This window comes from Strigops habroptila, chromosome 6 (assembly GCF_004027225.2).
Source record: "Strigops habroptila isolate Jane chromosome 6, bStrHab1.2.pri, whole genome shotgun sequence".
NCBI lineage: Eukaryota > Metazoa > Chordata > Aves > Psittaciformes > Psittacidae > Strigops > Strigops habroptila.
In genome coordinates, this window is record NC_044282.2 from 21,351,011 (window position 1) to 21,378,784 (window position 27,774).

Below are 27,774 nucleotides of genomic sequence, written 5' to 3' on the forward strand. Positions count from 1 at the left end.
TGGCAGGAGAACCCAGGCTTAGGCAGCCAGCAGCAGGAACATGTTGAGATACTGGTAATGAGCTATACAGCAGAATTTGGTTTCAGGTGATCACCCCCAGGGTATTCACCCAGGGATAGAACTTGTAAGGTGTTGAACACTCTGGCCCCAATCCAGAAATCATTTACACCCATGAGGAGTATACCTAAGTAAGTCAAGCATGCATTCTGTGCTTTCTTGGATTCAGCTCAGATGGAGTACTATTAATTTCCAAGAGCTTTTTATTCTATTCTGTGTCTGATGAGAATGACCTTCACTCATCATGAGTATGTTTATTATTTAGGGTCAGAAAGAGGACCAGACAAGAAGGCTTTCCCTTACTTCTGATTTCCAAGGAAAGGTGTGAGGGGGGGAAATACACTTTTCTCCTCTTTAAAACTGAGTAGATTGCAAGCAAAGAGAATATAGCTTGTGCACTGTCCGTCTTGTCACTGAAATCCCTCACATGTCAGCTTATCCTTGGAAGGTGGAAATATTATGTCTTCATATGTGCTAAACTGGAAAAGTTCATTGTTTTAGAAATCTGTCTGTAGTAATTGCTTTGGATATAATAATAAAACCACTTAAAAATTCTTGTGTGCAGCCTTTCCTTTCTCAGTATGATACATCCACTGCCCAGCACACTGATGCGTAATTGCAATCCACAGAATGCTGGAGAGAAGAGGAGAGAGGCCACACTGCAGTCCCTCGAGTCTTCTCTGTATGGTACAATTAAGTTCCTCCATGCATCTGTCTTATTTCCCTTTCTTATGTCCTTTCCAGGCAAAAACGTTTTGTCCTGAGGAATGGTTTTATATTTTGTTTTGGTTTAATTATCTGAAGTACAACATGTAAAAGACATTATTTTACATTGTACAAAATAAATTCTGTTTTATTTATGGTTAGAGAAATGTTTCTGCTGAAGTTAAAAATAAGTCAATTTACCTGCAAGGCAATTAAAGCCCTATTTATTTCTGAGTCAGAAATATCATCGGTTGTGATACTAAATCAGTGAATAGAAAACCACATGGCATTGGGCCAGGGAGAGGGACACCCTTAGCAGTCACTTAGTGCAACCACAGTAAGAGCTGAACAATCTGACACTCAGGCTGTGCTGAACTCAGGCAAAATGCAGCACTGACTCTCTGTGCTCACTTTTTCATCTTTTTGTCTATGATGGATATATAATTATTATATTTTACTGGAATGCCAGTGGAGGTGGAAGTGCTGTTGATAATGTAGAGGCTATAAAGCCATCAGAGGAGCTTTAAGCAAATGTTATCTGTTTTACTGAAGAAATCAATTATACACAGATTGCTTAAACTAGTGACAGGCATAATAAGGAGTAAAATCTGTTAAACAGAAAAGTTACAGCCATCAACATGTTCAGATTACATGATATATGAACGCAACCATTCAAGAATTTTAGCTTACAAAAATTAAGGAAAAAAGAAAAATAAGAGAAATAATGTAAAAAAAAAAAAGAAAAAAAGGTACTTCTTAAGTTCATTTCTATATCTTCTGCAGCTGACAGACTCCAGACTTTGTTCCTCTCTCCTTTTGTTGGCATGGATAAGAATTGGTCAGAACTCTGCTATCTAGAAGACAAGCAATTTTGAGGGACCTGGGCTTGGACATTGGTCAGTTGCTAATGGTCTGTTCAAGCTTTGTATTTGTTAGAAATCTCCCAAGATTATTTAGGGGTATTGCTTTGCTTAAGAAAAAAATTTAATAGTGCCGTGGACTCTGCATTTAATCATATCATCATCTCATTGTTTCTGGGTACAAAACAATTTCTTTTAATTCTAAAAGAATGATTTATAAGATGATATGCATGTTAGCACATATTAACAATTGCAACAAAGCATGAACTGAAATTGCTTGCCACAGAATCATTTATCTTTTACTCACAGAAGAGTGTTTGCACGTGGTTGTGTTGGATGGGGCTACTTTTCATCCATATTTTTGTTTTCAAGGAATGGAAGGCTGACATCTCTGCAACTTGTGAGAAAGCGGTGTGTAACTGAGCACTGAAAAATGGAACTACTGAAAAATTAGCTGCTGCTTCTGAAAGTGTTGGCCTTAATGATTCCTAAGAGAAAAAATATGTAGTCAAAACTCCTTTGACAAAAAAAATCCCTAGTCAGTTCTGCCTCTGTCTTGGCTTTTGCACTGTGATACTCAGAGCATTAAACATCTTTGCAGAGAATATCGCTGTTCAAAAGGACTGTCAAGACTGTTAATTACTCAGGTGGAGTTAGCATACAGCTCATTAAACCATGTCAAAACTTTCAGTCCTTCTCCACTGTATCAGTCCCTTCAGGGGCTCTCACATCAGGATAATTTGATTCTTAAAAACACATTAATTCAGATCATACATTACACCAACAAATTATTCCACTTTCTTTGTAAAACAGGTCTGATCCAACCAGAATCACTATTGCAATGAAGACAGTTTCTGTAATTAATATGTAGTGGGTGTGCCTGGTGTGGGCAACGAGAGGTTGCAAGCTGATCTCTCGGGTGGCTCTTAAAGAATGGTTATTGGCAGACCTTTTGAAAAAATATATTTCTTGCAGTAGAAATGTAAAAATGTTTTGTTATTCTTATGAAAGTTTTATTACAATCATACAAAGTACCCACTGTGTGCATTAAAGTGTTACTCCAATTTTGCTCCACAACTGTGGAAGTTCTGGGAAAATGATCAAAGATCAGGTTCCCCCTGCCCCCAGTGCATGAGTTATCAAAACTTCTTCCCTTCGGCAAAATAAAAGATGCTTTAGAGCCATTTTAGAAAAAAAGAGTGAATATAAATCTTCAGAGGTTGCTTTGTGGTTTAGAAACCTACATCTCATTATCAGAGGTGTACCTGGTACTTACAAACCTAAGCTACATTGAATCAGAACAGAATTTTTGAGAAGACCTTGAGTCCCAGCCCAGGAGGAGCTCCAGGTATTTTAAAGGGAGTTTGCAACCTGCACAGGTGTTCAGCACTCAGGGTGCCAGCGTTGAAGTGGCTCAGAATCTCAGGGTTCAAGTTGTTTCTGAAAAGATCTTTAAGGGCAATTGAAAAACTACTTAGAAGAAAAGCTCCAAAGTTGTCCATGTGTAACATGTTGGTTAGGGTAAGTTACAGTTGTTTTGGTTTTTTTTCTCTTCATTCAAGCAAAGCATATTTGAGCTGTGAGTAAACTGTGAGACTGACTTTCTTCTAATGTCTGCAAACCAATTACAAAATTTTGGTTTGAACCCAAGCCACTTGGGTTCACAGTACTTTGTAAGTCCATACATCCTCATCCAAACCAATCAGGGTCGATTTACAGGAGTATGATATTTTCTTTATGAATATAATTGCATTTGGATGCAGTCTGTGAAAACTTCTTTTTTAATCAGGGAACAAAAAAACCTATAATTTTTATTACTTCAAAGTGCTGAATAGAAACTAAGGAACCTGACAGTGGAAGAATAGTTTGCTGGAGTAGCTAGGTTAGTTAGTATAAGACTAGCTGCAAATTTTAGAACAAGGACATGATTTTGCTCATTATGTTCAGTCACCCCAATTGGCTTTAACAGAAAACCTTTGTGTGGAATGTCTTGCTAGATCAGCACAAAGTTTACAAGATCTATGAGTGAGGAGTAACCATCTACCACTGAGGAAGACCTGTTAAACACATTTCTAAAATGACACTTCTAAAATGGTTTCCAGCTCTTGATGAAGGAAAGCCATCATCACTGTTTTAAAGTCTAGTTTGTTGTTTTTAAAATGTACGCTCCACAGGAGCCAAATGCTCATTCTTTTCCTGAATTGCCAAAGAAAAAAATTCAGAACAAAATGTAGAGGACAATTAAACATACAGAACACTTTCTCCTCCAAAATCGTCACATTGGTAGAACTACAATAATCTTCAAATTTATCACACCAGACCTCCAAGTGTGATAATGCATTTTTAAAATATGAACTTCAAGCTAAAATATTAAACATGTGTTTCCTCCTCCTATAGGATAAGTGCTGAAATGTCACATGCTAGTGGGGAAAATGACCCATAAGTGTTTTTTCCCTCCTACTGGAGCAGTTAGTGTGGCGTGCAGTGAACCAAATCAACAATGTGATTCAAGCTGTCTCTGCAGCGTCATGGTGAAAGAAAGAATAAACTATAAAAACTACCCTCCTACAGCTCTTAGTTCTTGCTTCCCACACTTTAACATCTTCTGTCACCCCTGGCGCTGTTACTGACCCATGCTAAGCTAAACTAAAGGATGATAAGTTTGCTGCCTTTGCCCTTGTCCTAAGGGGCTGCACATTATCCTATCAAGCATCAGAAGCCATTTCTGTGGGATATTTGTCAACCTATGAAGTCCTTTTAGAACAAATGAAATGGGCAGCGAATTACAAAAATGTCATTCTCTAAAGGAAATGGATGAAGGCTTTTGTTCTCCAGTAATAAATAGATGCCATAGGCTTATAACACTATTTTTGTATTACATTTGACAGGGTTACTATTTCCAGTTCATTAAGGAAACAGCTTGAAAACTATTTTTTCTCATGCTTTTAAAAATAATGTTTTCCCAGTAATAAATATAAGCAATAGCTCACAAAACATTAACTTCAACAACAGGATTCATTTCAAGGTACTTGTATTAGGGATTACTACATACATAATGACAAGTTTTAAACATATATTTTTTCAGCATATATATATGCTTATTTAGTTGACAGGTGATGAGCATATAAGCAATAATGCCCATCCCCAATTTTTAAAACGTTTTAAGATTGGTTCTAGTTTTATCTTTTGGTAGACCAATTTTCTTGTGCATGATGGTCTTATGGAACCTCATGATATATATACCATAGGCTAAGGTCAAGCAAAGGAATAATAACTCACTTCCTTAAATGAATGCTTCAAAGCAAATCTTCTATGTTTAATAGCAGTAAACAGAGGTCAGGATGACACTCTCCCAGGCTTGAGAATAAAGCCTGTGTGTTAATATTCTCCAAGAATTACAGCTGCATCTCTGGGTGACAAAATGTTTGCTAATGGGTGTCCCCAACAAAATATTTTACAGTGCTATGAATGCCGTGGACTTGAATTTCTACAGAAAGTTAAACTGAGACACACATGTAAAAATACTCATCATGATACTTTGTTACTTTCCTTTGCCATTAAATATTGTGTTGAAATGCGTCATAGAGGATCATTATTTTGGCACACAGAAAGTTCTTTCTGAAGATGATAACTGACTGAAAAATTAAGTGATATATGATATATTCACAGTAGTGAACTTACCTGCTTTGTCAGTCATAATATTTAATATGTAATGCGTATTTCTCTCATCATCCACTAATCAATTATTAAGGGAACATTTTATTTACATCAAAGTGCTATAATATTTCTTATGTTTACAGCTTATTTTGCCTACAGAATAGTCTTTCAACTACTGTATTGCTGGCACTAGTTATTGTTGATTAGAAGTGAACATTTAGTTAATAGGAAAAGCTCAAAATTGATTTTACAGGAAGATAAATCAGTAAACCAGACCATTAACTGGTCCCTTGCTTTGTAACTATTTCACTAATTCCAGGCTAATTATATTCAGATCTTTATTACTTGGATCTTTCCACAAACTAAGTTGGACCTGGACCAAATGTAAGGTGAACAGTGAAGAATATACTGATAAATGCACTCCTTCATTGTAGTGTATTTTTCAAGACACACACCAGTGCACATTTCAGATTAGGCTCTGTCCCTTAGTTATCATTAGTCAGGCAGAGACAACTAAACTTTACAATAAATTGCTCCCAGCAGTCCGGTACATTCCCTTTCTCCCCCTACACAGCAGAGCTGTATTCTTTCATGCATGCCCTCCTACCCTCAGGTGAGCTCAGACTCTCTGAGACCTGGAGTAGTTGGGCCCTGCCAAGGTGTACCCTAGGTGGGGTCTGGTGGAGTTCTGCTCTCCCCTTAGTTGAGGCAACTGTACTGCTTGGTTTTAGGCTGAATTGTTGAATTTCTTCTGCTAAAATAGAAATGACAGAGGGTTTATCAAAATGATGAAATAATTAACTAGACAAAAATGCTTCAAGTGGAAAGGAAAGTTTGATGTGATATTTCCGAAACGCTTAGCTTTTAACGCTTTAAATTAGAGTCTTGGAAAAGAAGATTAGACTTTCAAAATGTTATTGTAACAGAAGGGGATACTGTGGCGGAAGTCCTTCATCTAGTGAAAGCAGGGCCAGTATTGAATTTCTTCCTCTGCTTAATTGATAAAGCAAACAATTTTTCTCCCTCTATGATTCACAGGGGTTGTCACCAGTAGAGAGAAAATAACCTATCCTTATAGCAATGGCATTTTTTTGGGATACTGGAGATTGCTTGTTCAAAACCACTCAGAAAGACCAGAGAACAGACCCATCTGTTCTGTGAGCTGGATGCATGGTGTGACCATGGGGTTTACCAAGTAACAGAGGGATCATCAGCTCTGGTAGGGCTAGCTAGCAAACATGGATCTTTTTTTCTCATGCTTTATTGCATATCAATATCAAACCAAATTACCAAAAAAAAAATGCTGTCATTAACTCCTAATGTGATTTGATCTATGGAGAAAAATGCGTTTTTCTTCCCCATTAGCATTCTTCACTAAATTGAAAGCCCTGTGAAACCATGTTCCAAGTGGATTTTTGCTTTTCCTGTATTTTCTGGGGGAAAGCTTCTTTTAGAGTTAATAAAAGCTCCACACAGGCATGAAAGAGCCTGTTAACTTCACACAAAGGTTAAAACTTTCAGAATGTGTTTCTGAATTATCTTATGAAGGACATTATGTTCTGTTAAAAGTTATTAGCAGTGTTAAGATCAGAATTTCAGGATGCCCTGATCTGTTTTTTTTAATGAAATAATGAACTTTGGCAGCTTTTATGGATTTCAGGGTAGGTGCCAGCCCTCTTCACCTGTGAAAGCCAGGCCCACCTACTGGGATTTAGATGCCAAAAACTTATTTTTAGCAACTAACTTTAATACACCAGTTTTGAAATAATCTTTGATTTTTCAGCATTCATCACTACCTGCTCTAAAGAGTTTGAGGATATTACTGTATGCTGTCGAACAGCTGCTGCATTTCACTCTGGGCATGTATAAAGTGATCACCATACAGTTTTTCATACCAATTTGTTAGGTTTGCATAGTTCTCTAGGATCCCATAGATGAAAGGGAGTGTATCACGGTTAGATTACTATTATAGTGAAACCTGTACTAACAGGCACAAGCTAACCTTAACCACCTATCCTAACACCCAGTAAAATTTTGGTCTCTGTGAAAGTTCTCTTCTAGTAGTTACGTTATATTATGCGACTACCTGTTATAACGGCCAGAATAATACCAGGCCCTTTGGTGGCTGCTAAGAAGGTTTTACTTTTGATAGTGCATAAACCCATGAAAAGATTCAGGAACAGGAAAAGACCATCTGGTGCAACACGCTTGCCTTTGCAAGCACTTGCAGCACAGCTTTTCTGAAAGTGGAGGCAAGCCTGAATTCTTTACAGGCAAAGTTTAATACGAACTCTCCTAGGAAAACACCCTGAATAGTAAACATGAATAACCATTTTAAAAGATATACTTATTTTACTCTGCCTATCTTACAGTTTCTGTTACAATGACTGTTAAAACTCTAGCTGTAATCCCAGAGTCAGCTTCAGCACATAGGAAAGCTCTTCCATAAATACAGAAGTGTCTGCCTACATTACAGCACAGGGTGTGTATCTCACCGCCGGCTGCTTGTGTGGTTCTTCAATGGACAGACAGTCACACAGGAGCTCTTGCAGCTGGTAAAAATCAATGATTTGGTGAGTTTAAATTAAAGAGTGCACTTTTACCTACCCATGCACAGTGGTCACACTAACAAGTGTTAGAGTTACTACCGGGTCCTGTGGTGTTACTCTCTTTACCTATAAATCCACAGTGCAGTTTCTCCACATCACTAAATAAAGAAGTCCAGTTGCTGCAAATGCACACACATAATCCTACACTGTTTTTTATACAGAACAGACAGGGGTGACTAAAAACTAGACATGTACAGTAACTGTTAAGATGACTGTAGCAATAGGACAAGGGATAATGGCCTTAAACTGAAACAGTGTAGATTCAGACTAGATATAAGGAAGAAGTTCTTTACTTTGAGGGTAGTGAGGCACTGGAACAGGTTGCACAAAGAAGTGGTGAATGCCCCATCCCTGGTAGTGTTCAAGGCCAGGTTGGACAGAGCCTTGGGCAACATGGTCTAGTGTGAGACTTCCCTGCCCATGGCAGGGGAGTTGGAACTAGACGATATTAAGGTCCTTTCCAACCCTAACCATTCTATGATTCTATGATTCTATGAATAAGTTCATCAGTTATTTTTCTAAAGGTCATAGGTAATGCAGAATAACTGGTATCATTTGTAACTAAAAAGTGTAACAGAAATCAAGTGTCAAATTTTAAAGCAAGAATTTAGTGGCAAAAAAGGATCTGTAAAACCAATTAAAAACTCCCAAATCAAGTCACAGTCAACTTTGTGAAACCTTAATAATAATGGTAATAATAATAATGAATTTTCAGTCATACTTTGCCTTCAGGTGTAAGGATTTCAATATGCTTGAGAAAAACTAAATATCTGAGAAGTACAAGTCCTGCAGATAAACAAATTAAGCCAAACAAACAAGCCAAACTGAGGAGTAGGGCTCAAAAGTCCCACTGAAGTTCGATACAGTGACTACTGCACAGTTTTCCTCAAACTAGAGTAACCCATTCCTCTGCAAGCAGGGGCTCAAAAATGCAAAGGATTAGATTATGGTACTGGTTTACTTGAACAGCAAAACATTTTTGTACACTCAAGAGCATCTGAGAACAACTGGTCTTTATCATGGCTGAGGTTATGAGTTTTCATGACTTGTTTGGCAAAAGGGGTAAAACAAATTAATTTGTATCACTTCAGCAAGCAAATAGAGGAATGTTTTTCTTGGCTACTGATTCATGTATGCTGCAGCAGTGTGACATGTATAAAAGCGAGAGATATTTACTCCCTCCCGAATCCTTTCACATCTCTAGATTACCAGAGGGTAATGAGTATGCCACGAAATCAAGGTCAGCTCTCATCAATTTCAATGCACACTTATACAAAGAGTGAGCCTGATCCAAAACCTGCAGTTTTCATTTATCAAGACATCTAAAAAGAGCTAATATTTTGAGGAACCTGTGAATTCCCTACACTATTTTCAGCATAAAATGAAACTTGACTAAAAGTGAGCATTTCACAGCATTTGTCACATGAGCCCAAAAGTGCAATTTTAATGCTACCAGACAAGGGGGAAACATCTACCACCTAGCAGAATGTGTAACTGAAAGAAATGGACATTATTCCAAGGATGCCATAAATGGCATGTCCCTTACAGGCTCAGTAAGTGAAAATATACTGACATTTGATAATCTAAATCTGGTTTTATATATGGCTTTATAAGTGGCAACAAAATTAGAGGAAAAAACAATTAGAGAAAACCCAGTGCACTAGAGAAAGTTCAGTTGTGTTCCCCTAACATCAGCACACATTGTTTTTCTCACAGTAGCTCAATGCCACAGGGCTGTTGGCATAGAAAGGTCTCAGATTAATCAGCACAAAACATCCAAACAAATCTTAATCATATACATTACATGAGATAAATATTTACAAAATTAATATTGATGTTGCCTATGCTAGCAAGCAAACCTGCCAATGTGGGATGAACATATGATTTTAATCATAATAACAAATGCTCTAGAGCCGGCACATAACTGAACCCCTGACCTTGCTACCAGAACCGAGTACTTCAGTGCCCTGTTTTTCCCTGGTGGTGTGCTCCTTATCCATACTGAACAAAGTTGCCTTCTTTTTAGTGAAGGAAATCAGGACTAATTTCTTATGAAACTTGGTTTTCCCATGTTCAGTGTTTGCTGAGTTGCCTTAAAAAAATACAGTGACATAGAAAAGTGTTCTTCCTAGTAATATTTGAGGAAAACATAATTCTTATTTATGCTGTTTTCATTGCTTTATCCTTATTTTGCATATTAGGATAGCAAGGTGAAACCAATGCAGAAACCCGTCTAGTCATGACCATGAACAGTTTGAATTCCTCCCAGAAGTTTGTGCAGTGGCTCACCAACCTTTACTAGGGGTAACCAAACACAAACTGTTGACAAAAGAATCATAGTAATGGACACAGCAATAACTCAGAGGCCAGAATTACATTTGCTGAAGCACAATGGATGTGCTAGAACCGACAGGGAACAGAGACCTCCAAGCATAGAGTACATCCATACTAATGGTTTAGTTCAGAGCAGGAATGTGCTTTTGAACTGAATCTCCTAACTTGTCCACTTATCTGTGCTTCGGTTTACATCATGGAGCAGTCTAAAAACACCTGTGCTGTTTTCCAGGTAATCTGACAGCACACACCTATCTGCTCCAACTCTTACTAGATGTTTGTTTCACAAGAGCAGAGAAGTAGCACATAGTAAAAACTTTGCAGGGTATACACTGCAGAAAATCAGGTCTTCAGCATCAAAAGTTTCACTCTACAGATCTGTTCTTACTGGGCTACATAACTTGCTAATGGCAACATAGCTGCTGTGAGCCACAGCCTGTCCTGCTGCTTATTCACTCTTCTGATGTGCTTTAACCCCTTGAAAATATATGCAGAAGTATATGAAGGGAAAGAGCTGAGAGAATAAGTCAAATAGCTTCAAAGTACAATTAATCATTAGTTTCAACTCATTATCCTCTTTTTTTTTAGGCTACAAAATGGTTAAAACGTTTTATTTCGATACCCACCTAGAGCCAACACTACAGAAATTGAATAAATGAACAGAAAATGAAAGGTGAATGGTTACGAGATCTACAGTAGCACAACCACTTTTCCGCATTGCTTTTCCCGTCCACTCTCTCTTCTGCTAATGTTTTTTCACCAAATGGCATCTCTCCAAACTATATGGGCTTTGAGTCAATGCTAATGTAGCTTTCACACCTATGAAGAGGCTGTAATTCTTTGGGAAAGCACCCACTGTCTGCAAGATCCCAATTTCTTCTGTCTCCAGATCCAGTTCTGATTTTAAGTTCCTCCTGGCCCGATTAATTAATCAACTTTCATTCTGTATGAAACTAGTTTGTTTAACCAACCCATGTTATTCTGCACCCCTAATTTAACCACTTCAGCTCTCCCCTACACTGCAGAAAGCAAGCAGTGCATGGCAATGGGTACCTCTCAGTCAAAACCTGCAGAGTTGCCATGGGACATATTCCCACAGAGATAAAAATGGAGAAATATGACTTTTTCTGTCACAGACACACACGGTTAGGTGCAAAAGAAGCGCCATATATGCTAGCATTGATTTTTCATACCAGCCTAGTGTGATAGGTAACAACTCCAATTAACTTTAATGGGCCTAAACTAATTTACACAGGACTAAATTTGGCCTATATTACACGCAACCTTAAACTAATTTAGTCAGAACATATAAATTAATATGTTTGTATTTCAAACTGGTATTATAGTTCTCATCCCATTAAAAAACTCATGGAACCTTTAAAACCTGTTTATTAATATCAAACAATAGCACATAAGCTTTTAAACTGAGGAAAAATCAGCAAACATTGAAATTACTTCCAGCTGCAGATGACCTGTCAGGTCATTTTCTGCAGCAAAGAATGAGCGATGACCCTGTCACCCTGAAATGAACTACTTCTAATCTGCCTAAAACCATTCGAGGACCCCCATGTGTGTATTGTACTTACAGAATCCTAACTCTCTCCATCTCCAAACACCTGTCCCTATATACCTGGTCTTCAGACCATCCTCCTGATCTGCTTGTAATACTGTAATTTGTTCAGGCTTGCCAACAACATGTACTTTACTTATGTAATTTGAAGGAAAAGAGGGAAGAGGGAAAAGAGATGGCTGCTTCTGATGCAGAAGAATATTTTTTTCCCCTTTCTAGTGGATGGGTAATAAAAACCTTCTGAAAACAGTCCAGTGAAAAATACATCTAAGCAACACACTGTGATAAAAAATGGGGGTGAATTTGTGAGGAGAAGTTAGAAAGGGTTGCCTTTTTTTTTTTTTTTTTTTTTTTTAGGAAACATTAACAGCACATAAATTAAAAATGTCTCTTATGTAAGTGTGCATATCTATGATATATGTATGCATTTTACATATATATGTTGACATGCAGACTAAGTGGCAGGTTTTCCTGATCCATTACTATTAGACATCCACAATCACATGCAAATATATACACACATATCCAAATAACAAAATTAGTGCCTACACACACACACTTACACATGCACATGCAAACACTGCAACATCATCTGTGTATGGATATAGCCCTGCAAATATGCTGCAGGATTCACACAGAGCCACACAGTGCTAGAATTATGAAAAGCGGCAGAAGCTGGCCCAGCTCTTCTTCCAGGGAAGTCTGTGGTAACAACCCCACTGAACTCCACAGGAGCAGAGCATACCAGGGTATCTAACGAGGCATCCTGATCACATACAGACAGCTTACCCATAAAGTGTATATATGCATAAACTATGTACTTATTGCATGCCAGAGGGACGCGCATCTGCATATAGCTACATAAATCTTAATCACAGAAAATATATGCTAAGGTTATAAAAATTGGCATGCTAGAACTTGATGGGATGCTTACATTATAGCAGATGAGGTGGGTATCGTCTGAGCTTTTGTGTGCTTTTGGTTCTACCACAGGCAAAAAAGTAACTGAGCTTCCCTCTCTAGTTTTGTTTTTTATCTAAACAGGGTGGTGGGATGAGTACTGAACCTTCACCAAAGTGTGGAAAAAAAATCCCTCTTCAATCAACAAGTTCAGTGTTTTCACAATTTTCACGTCATTGTGGGTGATAAAATATACACAGTGTTCGCTTTGGATCTGTAAAAGGCTTTTCCCCCTGCTACAGTTCTAAAGCTTATTTTACATTTTAATACTTCAGACAGTAGCTTGTCCAGCTTCTTTTCATCTCTACCTTTTCCCCGTCTTCTTTCTTTCTCCCTTTTTACAGCATTGTATTACATGAAATTCAGCCCTTGTTTGGCAGGATTTTATGCAGTCTGTGGTGAGAGCTGAATTCTGAAAATGTTCAGGAAACACTGGCTAAGTGGGGAAATTTATTTGCCTGAGCCAGAGATAACATCTTTCTTAGACTTCTTTGTAAAACACTGGCACTTGTCAAGCAGAATTCTCCTGTTCCCCCTTTTCGCTCTCTCTTGTAAACACACACGTGCATGCTTATTAAGGATGCAGAAAAACTTAGCTGACACTATAAGCTGGAGTTTTTATTCATTCTATATCTACACCCAGTAGAAAGAAAAAAGGAAGAAATCAGAGATGTTTCAAAAAACCACAGTTTTTTTCTTTCTCTTTCCAGAACATTCAGCTCTTCTCATCCTCCATTTTGTTCTTTTTCTTTTTTTTTTAAATGATCTATGCCTCCTGTGCCAGCCAGGCTTTCACATTTTTCTTCATTAGAAAATACATCTGTAAAGCAAAGTCAAAATTTTGGCATTTATTTTTATGGTCACAGGGTAATGTTCTTCATAAACAGTGAGGGTGAAGCAATCATTTCTCATCCAGGGGACAAGACAAAATTGAAGAGTAACAGTGTATGCTCTGATTCAGAGCTCTGCTCGCCCAGCACAGCTGCGTGTTATGCATTTTGGGGAGGACAGCTGGGGGCAGTGCAGGTGATTTGGCAAAATCATTTGGGGGTGGCAAAGAGCGAGGCCAAGGACAAAATTAAAGGCTCAAGTCTATAAGGAGAGAAGTTTAATGCCTGAGTGCTTGTTTTGAACCGTGACCTAAGGTTTGGCTGGGCACTAACCACAGCATGCCTCATCAGCTCCTGTCACGGGTACCCCGGGGTATACCTCCAGCAGGGAGCCAGCTCCAGAGCCACATCCTCAACCAGCAGCTTGCTCACACACTACCGAGACCCTGCCGAGAAATCAGCATGCAACCCAAGAAAGCATCCTTTCCTCTGGAATAAAAATTAATATTACTTGTCATATTTCATGTCTGAGCTCTTTTCATGCTTTATCCTCTGTAATGAGGGCTAAATTACCAATATTAGTAGATTTTCATGGCTAGCACAGAAAGAGCTGTTACCAGAATAAATGTTTGCATTGCTTTTGTTGGACACAGGCTTTGCTAATGCAGCTTTGCTAATTATTTCTAAATAGGCAATAATCTGCATCCCCTAGTGCTGGGTAGTGGATTGGCCACGTACCTGCTATTTCCCTTATTTACATGTTTTACAACTTTATCAACTACACTAATTACACTCTGAACACTGTTTAAAATTTTCTGTTAATAGAGATACAATGATGCACCAGAGGATGTGTATTTATGCCATAATTACGCCTCTGTTCCTGTGATGCAGTCTCCAATTAGCTGTCGACGGTGGCACAAGCAGCTGCCTGATATTCTAAAGCAGTGAAACATCTGCACGGCGGATGATACGCTCACATGGATTTTTTTTTTTTTTTAAGCCTAGAAATTTACACCCAAGGGAGTGCAGACAAATAGGAGCCTGTCATGTGTAGGGATGATTAGAAATCCTCACCATGGCAACATTGGAGCAGCCATGTCACAGAGTGAGGGGACACATGTCTAGATGAAGGCGCTAAAAACATTTGCCTTTTTTTTTTTTTTTGCTCCAGCATTCCCAACTTCCCTCCCTCCCCCTCTCCTTTTCATATTTTTCTCTTTGCATCTAAAGCCAACCAAAACAGCAGGTGAAAAGGCCAAAATCTGCAGCCCATGCAAGGAATATGACACAGTAGATTTAGTGTCAGGAAAACAGCGAGCAATCAGAGGATGCTGCCAGGCACCCACTGGATATTTTCTTTCAAGTGGGGGAGGGAGAAGAGAGAAAAATAAAGGAGAGAAAAAATACGTGCATCATGCAAAATAAAGCTCTGATGCCTTGATCCTAGAATGACATTTAATAGATAACTTCCATTTAACCCTCATTAACAATTTTTCTCTGACTAGTTGACCAGCCAGCATGTACTGATGAGGGGGGAGGGGAGAGAAAGAAAGGTGAAAGCTTTGTATAAGCCTCTGTTCCCAGCATAGCATTTCAGCATTGAACCATTGCATGTATAGAAAGTGTAACCGCTGACAGACTTACTGTATTCTCATCTTTATACTAAAAATCTTAATTGTACAGATGAGGACATTAATTTTATCAGGCTCCTTCTGGGCCATTGCCGTTTATAACGTAATATCAATTCCATATAATAAAATCATTATAATTAGTCAAGGGTATCATTCCAGAATACAGGCTTGCCTGAATTGCAGGGAGGTGGCATTGGTTTGGATCCAAACCACTGGTTCTTACCCCATATACCTACCCTTTCTGTGACTGGTCAAATAGCTATTTCCACCAGCATGTGGTAGAAAAAGCTCCAGAGCAGTCCAGAAATCTTGCAAAGCCATCTCATTTTGTAAGATTTCCTTTGTTCTTTTGGATGAAGAATTTGAGAGACTAGCTGCACTTGCCTGAAAAGAGCTCACATTAATAAACATTTTGTTTCTAAGCCACTGGCTAACCTCTATGCTATCTCAAACATTTAACAAGACCTTTATGTTAAACACAAGTTCATGATTCTTTATAGAATATGTTTATTAGTGCCCAGGGGTCTAATTGATGTCCTAAAAAAATTAGAAGAATCAAACTTAGTTTGTAGAAATTGAGTTACAGTGCTGTGGAGGACTACTTCTGTAACACAGCATCTTGAAAGTGAAAGTCCCAACTATACCCTCAGAAGCTGCCACACCTACGGACACACCACAGACCTCAGTATCAGGTTTCTCTCTGAGTCTCTCTGTCTGTGCCATAGAAGTCAGGCCCCTCGTGCTACTTCTAATTAAATTCCAAGCAAAATAAGTAAATTAATTAGCATTTACTGACTTTAGAGCATGTGCTCTAAATACCTTGAGAAGGAGTAACTAAAATATTTTCGGAAGGTAATGAGGAAGTTTCCCGATGTAATTACTGAGCTGATGGCAGAGAAGCTCTGCTGGTGTTACAGGGTACCTATGTCACCATATCATGTGCATAAATTTCACTTGTCATGCACTGCACATACCCTGTTTTGCTCAGTTCTCATGCAGGAGAGTATGATATTGAAGAGCCACTATGTGTCAGTGCAAGGACAGAGTTTATCTGATAAACAAGTCATTTTTGGAAACTGCAGATGCTCCCACTGTGAAGCATTAAACGTGGCCCCTCTTAGATACACAGAATGGGGTTCTGGTCAACTGAGCACAGGCTGATAAGCTCTGCACAGCTCTGAATGCTGTTTGCCCACATACTAATGTTAAACAAAAGAACTGCAGACTGCAGAGAAAGCACGCGGGTCAGACAACTAAATTGCTTAAACCCTTAGGCAGCCTTCTGAAAAGAAAAGGCATGAAAGAAGCTGATATGAGCTTTTATGCAGAATTGTTCTGTTTATTATCCCTGTTAAGAAAATGATGGCAAGGATCTTGTTAAACAGTATATTCTCAAACAAGACAAGAGGACAGCCACCTACTAAACAAGATACAATATGCCATTGGTCATTACATGATCAGCCATACATCTATTTTACATTATTTTCAGATTATGAATATAATAAAAAGACAATAATAAGGCTGTACAGGTAATAACAAATGCTGTTAAATTGCATTTTTTGCATTAAGTCATCATCAGTTCCAATTTGTCATTGGAAGTTTTCAGGTAATAACAGTCTGTCATTGTAGAAATCTATTTCATGTTAAAATTTCACAATCTTGTATTAAAACTTTGTTAGAGTACAATTGTTATAACTCTATTCAACTACATGGAACAACTTAATAATAAATCTATGACAAAGCGTATCACTGTGATAAGATCTAAACTTGCCTTGAACGAAACAGTGATACGATTTTATTACAAGATTTCTCCTATTGCTAGCACAATAAAATATTGAAAAATAACACTTGTCTGGAAAAGCGGAGGGGGTGGAAAGTGTACATGTCATGAAGGAGTCTGTGCTTTCTCTAAAGCCTGCTTGGTTTTCTCACCCCACACATTACAGTAGAGTCTTCGACTTTCATTGCAGTGGGTTTCTTTCTTCCTTTCTCTTACACAAGCACGCACACATGCACACACATGGCACGGATGAAGTGGAGTACCTAAGGTTTGGGATGATGAACTCTACCTAGTGGTAGATAAGCCACTGGTAAAGCCAAAGTGCAGACAGGCTGCATCCAAAATCCTTGTTGTCCCTGTAAAGCAGAGACTCTGAATATCCTGCTTATCAGGAAAAACAGAAGACTATCTCACGCTCTGAGACTCACAAGAGCAGGAAACTTAAACCCTCTGCTTTTTTATTAAAAATATATATAAGACATCACAGGATTCCATTGTGATCTTCATGACATATGCCTCATCTGATTACACAGGAAAGCCATTCCTACAGAGGCATTGCAAGAACACACTGCGGTTATTGATTTAAATATATATGCACAATGCCACTCAGCATTAATGCTTGGTGGGCTGAAAACTGATGCTTCGCAAATAAAGTAAACAAATTTAGTACAAGAAGTAGTGTAGCCCTGGTCACAAGGAGAACAGCTTCACACCTGGAACAACTTTGATTCATGGGACAAGTGCTAAGATTGCGTCTTTCTGCAGAGTCTTGTTACAACCTAGAACCTATATGGAGTCAAGAACTCTCTCTGGCAGCTTTGGTCCTTAAAAGAGTGTGTCTGTCAATGAAATCCAGGATGAATTTCAGCATTTGCATGCTTTCTCATACCACAGCAGTGGTGAAGTAGGGTGCACAGCAAACCAGTTCAAAGAAAGAGAGACTTTCAAGGGGACACAGGAGATGTCACAGCTTAGTAGTGTAGAAGACGCAAGATCATCCCAACAATCAGAAAAGGGTCACTGGACGGAGACAGTGGTTGAGCCACTTCCATACTTCTCAGGTGTAAGGAGGTAAAATACTGCATAAATATAAAAAAAAAAGTAAAAAAACAAACAAACAAACAAAAAAAAAAAAAAACAAAAAAGAAAAAAAAGAAAAAGAAGAAAAAAGGAGATAGTACAAATAGTATGCTCTGAAGTGGTTTAACTTCTGCATCCAGAAAGCAAAGCCAACCCATCAACTCAGATGTTGCATCTGTCTCAGAGAAAGAGACAAAAAGTGGTATATTACTTTTTAAGATATCTTGCCTGGTACTCAGCATCTCAGTGAGAGATTCCCCCTGCTACATGTGATGCATATATCCCCAATAATATTGATTCTTTCAATTTATTATTTCAATTCTTTCAAGCTAATGGGGAAATTATTTAGCTTGTGCCAAAGGGGTCTGTTTCCCCCCCCAAAATAGATGACAAAGATGCATATTGAACAGAATACTTAGCTCAAAAATATTTTGTTTTGTATGCTTAAACTAGTAAATTTAACAATATTGAAAACATCACTGCAAAATATAAAATTGAGAGTTTTAATTTTTAAAAGCATCTAATTAGGTATCATAACATCAATATTTCTCATTGCCTCACAGGACTTTTCGATCTGAATATTTACTTATTTCAAATAATCTTGGTCAACCTAAAGTAGCCTGACAAGTGGTAAGGAATAGCTTGCTTTTATCCAACACCCCTGCCCAATGAAGTAAGGAAGTGTAGCTGTCAGTATGTTCAAAATGCAAAGCCGGATCAGAGAGATCAAGGCTCCCTTTGCATTGTAGTTTTAGTTGCTGGGCCAGAGAGCAAGTTATATCCTTGCACTCCTGATCCCCAAACTGTCACCTGCGTTATGGATTAATCTTGCACCTACAGTTTCTGGGTGCTAAGAGAGTTTTGATTCAAGCATGAGCTATTGTGGACGTGCCCTCGGTCATCTGAACTCATACAAGCAGGAGGAATTGAGCCCTGTGCCTATATTTACCTGAGCACACACACATAGAAAATTCATACTTGTGTACATAGGCTTATGCTACTATTTTTTGCAAATGCTTAGCACTTCTAGCTCAAGTTGCTTTTATGGAGTTTTGTGTATTGGTTCTGTTCCTTCTTCAAGTAGAGCTTTTCAAACTGATTATGTAATTCCTATAGGTGGAAAGTAGGTGTTCTTAGAAGTGCTTTATTTCACAGTTTTGGCTATTTTGAGATTTTAGTTGCTAGTAAACCTGTCTCCTCCTTATCCTTTGTAGTTCAGTAACTAGCAAGGAATGAATTCAGCTAAGAAAAGCGGACGATATCAATATGATCTGAGCACTATATATACCTCCTGTTGTTGCAGATTTATTGCAGAATAAATAGCATGGTACAATCTGAAAGGTGCTCACAGCCACAGCATCTGGTACTGACCTGTCAGAATTAGTCCTACCTTTTAAATGACAGAGTACATGTACACTGCCTTTAGATTCAATTTATTTTTAACAGTAGGTGGTTTCATAATTCATTTGAAGAAAAATTATATACAGCTAACAACCTTTTTCTGAGACTAAGACCTTTCTTGATATTATTTGTTGTGCAGGAAAGAACAAATTAAAGGACAAGCTTTATGAATGTCTATTTTACTTTATTCTTCTCTTTTGTCTTTCCTTCTCTTGGGGCATAATCCAGTAAAATGCTGAGCATCCTTGATATGCAATGTTTCCTGTGGGATTTACACCTTTCTCTTTCATGAACATTACTCACTTCGACAGAGACAGAATTATCATCCTGCAGAATAATATGTAATTTATTAGATTTCACAAATTTAGACGTTCTCTTGGATGCAATGTATTTCAGTATGTTTCTGAATGTATGAAACGTGTGCATTTCAATGATAGTCCTGTAAATTAAGGAATCTACAGAAAATATCTCTTCCTTTTTTTTTTTTTTTTTTTTTTTTTTTTAAGCCTGATACAGGCTATCCATTGCTGAATCATATGAACTTTATCCCCCTAGCAAGCCTACTCAGAAGAAAGCCTTGTGTGGTAATTCCCAGATGGTGAAGAATTGTTTTTATATTTCAGTTAAGGTCTGAAATTGCGAAATTTCTCTTTCACACCTCAATTTCTGTGTAGCTTGCACTATTATGCTCGGCTGTATTATAGAGCAAGAAGCCTTTAAAATATGTAAATTTCCAGATGAATTTCTGAACAGAGAATGGTCGTACAGACTCAATACACTCCAAAAACAGAGAATGTCAAAAGAAAGGAAACAGATCAAAACACTGGTTTTGACATTACTTTCAATTAAAGCTGCATCTGCGAGGTCCACATACACTTGGTGAATTTTTAAGGAAAGAAAAGACATGAAGGAATTATTTTATACTGGATGGTGGAGAAATACCAAAATGCAAGAACTATTTCAGCACATTAAAATCCCCTCTGGTACTGATTTCAGAAGATCACATTCACTGTCTTAATCTCAAAATTATGTTATTCTGAAAGGAAAAACTGATGTCCCAAATTTTAGAAAAAATTGGGGACAAAAAATCTTAAAAATTAGGTGAAACAGAATGTTGCTTATATTCTTATTACACCTCAAAGCCTCATTATTTTTAATACTAAGTCTATAAATTTATTAATTGATGGAGATTCTATTATTTCTTGTAGAATATTCCATGGCAATTCCAGATTTTAAATACCTGCTCTTCCTAAAGGAAAACTGTCTACACAACTGTACATTTATGCTAAAAACTCCCTCAATACTGCATGCAAATGATACATTTTAGCATTCAAATAAGCATTTAGGGTTTTAAGCAGAAGTTTACACACAAGTGTCTGACGTATGTATTTCTTTATGTATAGCTAGTATGAAAGAAGCCTATCATCTCGAGTTAAAGACTATGAAAACAATACCAAAAAGAAGAAGAAAACAAGTCTTGTGGGCAGAAAAAAGGAGAACAAACAAGTATGTGTAAAAGTTGGTCTCTCTCAAAAAATAAGAAACTTTCAAGAGGAAGAAAAAAAAAAGAAACAAAGCAAAAAAACCCCACAGAAAACCAACTTTTAAAATCCAGAACAAAAACTTATTTATTTCTGTATGATTTCACATTTTTGACACCTCCTGATCCTTGAAGCGGCAGATTTTTCCACGTTGAGGTCTTTGGTGAGACATTTTTCTGGGGGTCTGCCCCGCTTGGCACAGAATTCCCATGCCCCGTTGGTGCAATATACACTGTCCTTACCAAATAAGACTAAGAGCATCGGGTCATGTGAGTGGCACGAATTATCCTGGTTGGCCGTAAGATCATCTTGCCAACAAATTTGACCTGACATCTCCAACCAGAGTTGATACATGTGCAGTAGTTACTCAGGCTAAACTCCTGATCAATATGTCAGATTTTAAAAGTGATTGCAACAAAGTAGACCCAGGATTATGAGGCACCTGCATTCACAGACACTGTGGAAAGACAAGTCTCAGACACTTGTATTTTGCATGTCACACCTGATGACTTGATGAAACATCTGAGCAAAAGGCCAACACTTCCACATCCAGTTTAGCTGTGACCTATTAAGGAGACCAAAAATGTACAATATGCATAAAAAGCAGGCTACTAATGCATACACACACACACAGGCACAGGCTTCAGCTACCCAGAACACCAACACTTTTTGAAAACCACATGAACTTCCCAAACTGCACCATAAACATCCATTAACATGATAATACCCATTAATCCAGCCGAACACAACTCATTTGTCATCTTTCTGTTGCAACCCATCTGTGAGCATGTAGGAAGGGGAGGGGGGGGAATTCACAGTCTTATCTGTCAGGGGATTAGCTTCACAAGAAGGACTAATTTTAAGTAAATCTGTGGTAGGAAAAAGCTCATTTGTTTCCATTTATGAAGGACCTTTTTATTATTGTACTTTCACAATCTTACTGAAGTCTTAGGCAAAGTAGTTACAACGGGTTAAAGAATAAAAATGTCACCTAGTATTCAAATTTTATTGTGACTGTTAGCGTCATAAATTTGTTATATTTTTTTGTTTTCCGTATGAACCAAGAGGTGCATCTTAGGGGATATATTGGTGTTTGATCTGGTGGGAACTATTTCTATTTTGAAAACTGTTTTTGCATATTCTGTTGTTTGCATAGGTCTCTTCTGTTGGCTATGAAAAGGTAAATCTATAAGGCTGTAACCTGATAAAAGGCATCCTGGCTCTAGATAGGTTGTGGGTGGCAAAGTATAGATCGACAAGATACAATCTTTAAACAATGTAAATTACATGTAACTTAGCCTCTGCCTCTTACTGGTGCTGTTTCTATTCTACATTATCATACATCTTCCTCTGTAGGTCCCAGAGAAAAATCTTATTTTTCATCCTAGAATAGAAGAAGCAGAACATAAACATTTGGTACAGCCTGAGTGAGAGATAATATTGGTTAAAGCTATCTGAGAAAATGAATCCACCATAGAGGACAAAAAAAGTCTTTCATTTTTATGCTTGGAATTCTATTTTCAGCATGAAAAATCAGTGTAGGTGTAAGTCTTGTTTAGCTCCCACTGAAGAAGGTTGAGGCTACATAGATGGTCATTTCCATCTGCTGCAGTGCAAGAGTTTCTATGTTACTCTGTGATAGTCAAGAATTTTTAAGGCATCCTAGTAGCTTTAGAGGGGTATAAAAGTATGTTACTGAAGTGGTGAAAATACCTAAAATACAATGTAACCTTACACACAGAAATTTAGGAAAAGCAAAATTTTAATTACCAGCTCAATTTTGAAGGATTTTGAAGTGTTTTGGTTTTCCCTCAATTCAAGAATAACAGTTTTTTGGCAAATATTTTGAAATAACACAATATGAAACTGAAAAAAAAAGGGAAGCTTTAGTATAAAGTATAAAGTTACAAATGCAGAAACAGACTGCAGTGTAAGAGCCCAAAACTCATCTTATTAATGAAGAGCCAGAACTTTGTGAACATTATCCCAAAACATGCTATGAAGATAAGACTGGCCTCCATGTGGGAAATTAATGAATCCAGTAATTTATTACTGAAATAGTAAATCTAGATTTGTCTTTTACTCATAGTGATGTAGTTAGCAGTTTTGAAGACTTGCATATTTTTCTCTGTTAAGAACACTCAGAAAAACATTGCTAAGGTCTTTGTACAGCTACTCAGCTATTTTTGTAAAGATCAAACTGTTGGTATTACTGAAATGGGTCTGTGAAAAATTATGCCTGATACAATCTTCAGAAGATATTTATTGCAGAAAGACCCTCTTTTGTAACTTAAAACCTATGTGAAATTGGTACCTCCTGTTGTTTGGGGAAAATAAAAAATGTATGTCTCTATGACTGTTTGTATGTTCATGTGCAAACAGTGTAACTAAATTGATGTAAAAAGATCCAGTCAGTCTCTAACATTTTACCACTAAAAATTATATGCAGGATTTTTTTTTATTGTTTTGTTTTTTTGATTTTGAGTGAGAGTAGTACTGAAGCAATAAGAACAAACTAAAATAAACCCAAAATTTCTAATTATTATGTTTTCAGCAATCTCATTTAATATTTCAGTTCAGCTTCCCTTTCATGATAAATTAAAATTTGACACTGAATTAGTCTAATCGATAAATGCACCAAATTATGGACACCAAACCTTATGTGTTCCAAATCAGAAACTAAAATAACCAAGGCATTATTTTTGTATTAATGATTTTGCATGTAGTAGGAAAATCAACTGAGAAGAGCAGGTTAGCATTTAAGAATGATCCTTTTTTTAGTGATTAGAAGTTCTAAGGTGAAGATTATAAATAAGGGAATGATGTGAGGGAGAAAAGGCTCATTTGTTTCTGCATCAAATCTCCAATATCTGCCTTTCTGCCATACATTTGTAAACCCCCATCTTCCCCTATGTCATTGTATTTTGTAATCAACAGCCATCTAATTCTTCAAAACCAGAAAATTCTTTAAAACCAGAAAAATTTCTCTAATTATGGGCCTGAATTCACTGCGTAAGTAATTTTCAGATCTCTGCAGTGAATATGAATGCAAATAAAATCTCACTTTTATACAAAATTGTTACAGTGATACATTTACATTGTATTCATATATGAATGCAGTCCCTGCTTAGTTTCAGTGTATTACATATATTTGTAACGGAATTGTTCCCATTTCAGTACTTGTGAACAATACCTTTTATATCTTTTGTATGAGAATAGACATTATGAGTCCATTAATAGGCAAGATTTGTCCATACAATACTCTGGGGAATACTCATGTAAATTTCCATACTTTTCCTAAATATGTATGTGAACTTGAAAGATCAGACTCTTAGACATAGAGGATGTATCATTTGAGACAGACAGACAAACCGATCTTTCGTCTCTCTCAGACCTGCTACTACATATGTGGTAAACTGCATTTACTGTTTCTTTTTAATGTGACCATCCTAAACTACCAGACTTCTAAAGCTTATTCAAAATCAGTAGTGATCATAAAGATTTTGTCCTTCCTTAATCAAATAAATGCAAGTTTGTTTAAGCATTTAGGCACCTACAGAAAATTGTCTCTTTTTCAGGAGAGCTGAGCAGAAAGAAGGATGGAATAACGAACGCTAATTGTGAGACATGGTCAATGTCTTTGAAAAGAACCACTTCTCTTTGGGAAAAAAAACCCCAAAACCAAAACCAAAAACAAAAGCAAAAACAAAACCAAAAAATATCCAACACTTTTATTTGGAATTTTAGAATTAGATAAAATTAATCCAGGCCAGTGAACTAAAATTTAACTACAAAAGCCTACATTCCTTGAACATTTTTGACTCAAATGTTCACTGTAAGGGATCCTTAGAAAGTATCCTGGAAAACACACTTAAGCATCATGTGAGAAAGTGCTAAAACTTCCATTTTCATTTTTTTCCTTTGAGCTCGGGCCTGGTTTCCTCCTGTCTCTTTACCCCTATTTTAGCTGCTCTCAATTTTAGGCAGTCAGTCTTTCCATTCTGTGTATGACATCTGTTGTAACTGTACCTTGGTCCTTGAACAGTCCTCTTAAAACACTATTGTAGCAGAAATGTAGCAGTGGTGTGGTCACACTGTAGGTGAACAATGCTAAAACAATAGTGCGTTATTAGTGTTCACATGTAAGAACGAATAGAAAAGTACACAGTAAGGAAATAAATGATGTTTTTGGTTACCAGGGCAGGTACTCAGGTAAGCTCTCAGCTTACACTCTAACTCTGCTAAATAAATGAGGCAAGGGATGGCCAAGTCTTAGCATCCCCAGTGCTCAGCACTGGATCACTCTTTGGCCACCTGCGTTGACAGACTTCCATTGTTTTGTACTTGGCAGTGGGGCTGTTCTGTGCCTCAGGTGGGTCTCTCAGTGCTAAGAAACACAATTATTCTGTATGCCTGTTTTTTTCTGGGTTCACAGTAACTGGAAATAATACAAGGGTTGTTTTGCAACCCACCAATGGTGTTCTCATTTCATCCAAGTGAATAAATATGTTGCAATGTAGCTATACCAGAATGATGATTTCATTGGGACTATGCTAGATTAAACTATTCAAGAACTGTTTGAGAAGATCTGATGCCTATGAAGAACTTATAACTGCTTGAGAAGATCCTGCCTTTCTGTATTACTGACATGTGACAGTTATTTTAGTTACAAGCTATTTTTTACGACAACCTGCCGTATTTCAGAAAGAAAACACATGCTTTCATAGAGAAGATGTAAGTATGTGCGGAATGCTATGGACACCAAGGAGAAAAATAAAAGCAAGTACAAATATCTGTAGATGGTTTGTGGTGAAGTTGTTTGAAAGTGATAGTAGAAAGGAGCAGGCACAAATCTTATTATTTGTTAATTGGATTTGTGCCTACACCTGTTGCACATGTATTTGAAAATACCTGCCTTTGCAAAAGGTAGATCATTTCTTCTTGATACTTTTACACTAAGAAACTGATGTATAATCTCCTTAAGATTTGTATTTCTGTGCATTCAGTAAATTGTTTTGAATGCCTGTGAGTCACATATATATATCTCGTTGCCTGGTTTTTCAGAATTACCAGCTATGTTATTTATCGTAGTGTATTGCCTGTGCAGGGCAACCCTGAGTTTTCTTTCTTGGTTCAAAGAATTCTTACCAAAACCACATATGCACTGGGGGTGACGCAGTAGACAATGTGGAGGGATGTACACAAATTGTTAGGATAGGCCGAGTACGGGAAGGGAAATGAAATCTGCTTAATTGCTTAATTGGTTGAGAAGAAACCTGCCATAAAGCATTTGTGGGTACTAAAATCTGGTCTGTGATTAAGATCACTTTTGTACCTGAAAGAAACGGAGTCAATGCCTTGGATGCCTACAAATTTTAACATGGATTAGTAGTCTGCTATCTATGGCCAATTAATAGCAGATACAAAAGTACACTCTATGTTTAAAAGAATGAGAGAGAAATAAACAGTAGCTAATATGGAGAAAAGGAGAGTAACAGAAAAAGTAATTTCACAAGCTATTTATTGGAATGAAGTAAAACAACTCTGCGACATGAGATAAAATGGTTTATTTTGTGCAGATTTAGTATTCTGTTTATTTTTAAAATGAACCAACCATAGGAATTTACCTTAGGAACACAGAAGTTGCTTATTTCTTTTCTGTAGAGTTTAACAGAACTATGGACTGATGGTTTCACAAGGCATCAGTCACACTTCCGCAGCATTTGCTGATATAAATATAAAAGCTTCATTTTAAAGGATAAATAAAGCAACACTATTATCTAAACAGGGTAAAATTTAACATCCTTGTGGTTTGTGGAAATTTTTGATGTGTCTGCTGGCTTTTCAATAAAAATCAATTATGCCTTAAATGCGAGCGGTAGTCAACATACTACAGACTATAAATTCAATTTCATACTCAGAAATATGGATTAGCTGAACTTGATGCCCTTCCATTGATTTCAGAAAGCAAAAGCTGATAAGGTAAATAATAGTAAGAAGCTCTCTGACACTCCACATCAAGTTCCGGATTTCCATATTATTTTTGTAAGAACTTTCCAGCCACCACAATATCCTCCTTGTGAAATATGTATGATGAATAGATATTATATGGATTGCTGATTCATCTCTATTTACAAAATGGATATTTGGCTTTTATAATGCAAGGTGGGAACTGGATAGGAAATGAATATACTTATTTCTTTTAGCAGCATGCAAGGTATATATCATCCAGGGTGAATAAAGCTGGTGAGTAATTACAGAGCAGTCTGATTAAGCTCATGTTCTCTAGACTTCAAACTTTTCTAAATGATATTTCTAGACATAAGGTAAGCCAGAGGAAACCAGACCCTCAAACATACAAGAAAACTTAAAGTTACTGTAAATTTAAAAATAAAACCATGTCTCTGCTCCGAGCAGAACATCCAAGACTAACATGAATTACAGAAAATGGGCTGTAGTTTGAGGAGGAGAGAGGAAATATGGGAAATACAGGACGGAAGATGGTTCGTGAGCTAAAACTTCAGATTATTTATCAGAAAGATCCAGTCATATCTGCAAAAAATTTCTTCCCTTCCTGAAATTACAGAATAATTGGTCTGTAAAGCTTGTGTTCTTTGGCTTTCAAAAAGGGCTCAGTCATTCTCCTTTTCAAAAAAAATCTGATTCATTCAGGTTAAATCCAAAAGGCAGCTTAAGTAGACTTAGCCCACAAGGACTTGTTCTTGCCTTCATTCAAAGGCTTGTCATTACTTTGACTCT